Here is a 2,375-nt window from a genome sequence, read left to right on the forward strand (position 1 = left end):
GCATTCACTGGCCTTCAGGAAGGCCATGGGCGACAGTGCTGACCTTGCAAACAGGTGAGGGAACATGGCCAATGCTACACATTCCTGGTTCTTCAATAGGGCTCTATTTGGAAGAAACTGTCTCATTTTTTTATGTCAGGGCCCCAAACACAGAGGTTACTGAGGACTGAGTCTGGTCTCATGGCACTCGTTCTCCCCTAAAGAAACACTGGCAAAGGGGAATTTGAGATTGTGAGGGAAGCTCTTGGTTCAGGAGTCTCAGGGGCACTGGGTGGGTATCTGGGGCTTGGGGATTTCCATCCACAGGGAAACAATAGCATTCCTGTCACAGATCCATCCCACATCAGGGTGGCAACTCTAGACAGTCCCTTTACCACACTACATTTCAGTGCCTTCCACTGTGAAATGGGGCTTCCACTCCCTGTTTCCACTCCCATCGGTGCTGCTGTGGGGAGGACAGGAGAAAGGGGCATGGATTCTCTGTTGTCTGTAAAGCATCATTCTCATGTGAAGGATAACGAGGGGGCTTATATCTTCCAGGACAGTGGAGCCATCCCAAATCCCATGTCTGGATTCACCCACAGCCAACCCTCTAGCTGATTCCCTAGGCAGTATGTTCCTCAACACCTACAGAGCAACTGGCAAGCATTCCGTTTTTTCCTATGTCCCAGGGGCTCCTTGTGGTAAATCACTTGGGACACCCTGATGGCACACTAACGTCTAGGCCAGAGGACAGGGAAACCAGGCACAGAGGGCTCTCGGGGATGCTTTTGAGTAGGTGTGGCTGCTCAATGGGATGTGAACCCAGGCCATCAGGCATGCTGACTGCACTCTGCTGCATTTCTGTAATGTCTATGCAAAATACAAGCAGTTGCCCACAGAACCTGTGTTGTGGGAGGGGGCAGAATTCAGAACACAGAACATGGTGACATCTTCCTAAGTCCCACCTGGAGGGAGGAATGCCTGCTGGGCAGCTGGTGAGTAGGGGGAGAAGATGGTTGGACTAGAAGTAAAGAATTTCGAATCCTGGGTGCGTGGGTGCCTCAGTGGGTTAAAGCTTCTGCCTTTGGCTCAGGTCATGATCTCAGGGTCCTGGAATTGAGGCCCACATCAGGCTTTCTGCTCAGCAGGGAGCCTGCTTCCTCCTCTCTCTGTGTGCCTCTCTGCCTACTTGTGATCTCTGTCTGTCAAATAAATAAACAAAACTCTTTAAAACAAAAAGAATGTCGAATCCCCCTATGGTCTTCTGACAACAAGATGCCGACACTGCTCTCTATTTCTATGTGTCACCCAGAAATCTCTGTGGAGCATCCTCCTGAGAATGTGGAGCCACCCACCACCATGCCAGGCCCTCCACAACCACCCAAGAGGAAAGTCCGGTTCTTCCTCCAGGATCAGGTCTACCCCATCAGGTACACCCAGGAATGTACCTTGGATATTGACTCATTATGCTGATTGGAGCACATTTTTCTAGTCAGTAACACAGCCATAACCAAAGCCTACAAAACTGCTGAGACACAATTTCCTATGATTTCACTGGTAGCAGTTTCCCTCTATGCCATCCATCACCATTAAATCCAGAAGTCAAGATGGAATTCTGATTCAAAATGGACCCAAGGGGCACAGGAAAAATGTGTCTACTAGCTGAAGGGATGGGTCTTAGGTCTTTTTGGAACACAGGTCCATATAGCTTTCTCCAGGAAACATGGTTCTTAGATGTGTAGGAAGGAAGAGACTATGTTTTCCACCAGTAACACTGAACATAACAATGGAACAGAATACGAAGAAGGTTTCACGATCCGCCTCCTCCACTTCCATCCATTATCCACATCTTACATGAGTGTGCTAGGTACCTTAAAAGGAACAAAATGACCTCACATTTGGGGAACTATAGTAGCCAGTACATGCCATGCGTTTACCATTCTACAAATTGGGCAAATGCATTCTGTGATGTCTTCTCATTCTGGAAACAGAAATCAGTGTACAAATGTCTAAGACAGCTGGGTTCCCAGTAGCCATATACAGGCACAGCCCCCAAATCCATCATGGGAGGAAAGGACACATTAAATGGCATACATAGGCATCATGAAGTGCTATTCAGGCATAAGAAGAAACAAAGGTTTCCAATATTTTAGGAAATAGATGGGCCTTGGAAACCTAACACACATTTTGAGAGCATGCACACAAGGAAAGAGGTACATTACACGATCCCAGGCTTTGAGGACACTAGGGTAGGGACATTCGTAGACCCAGAAAGAGGATAGTATGGTGCAGGGAGGAGAGGGGGAGGGCAGGTCATGTTGTCATGGGTACAGAGGTTCCATGAGATAGGATGGCAAAGTTTTCCACGTAGATGGCAGTGCTGTCTACAAAGC

The sequence above is a fragment of the Neovison vison genome, chromosome 2, assembly GCF_020171115.1.
Source record: "Neovison vison isolate M4711 chromosome 2, ASM_NN_V1, whole genome shotgun sequence".
Lineage (NCBI taxonomy): Eukaryota > Metazoa > Chordata > Mammalia > Carnivora > Mustelidae > Neogale > Neogale vison.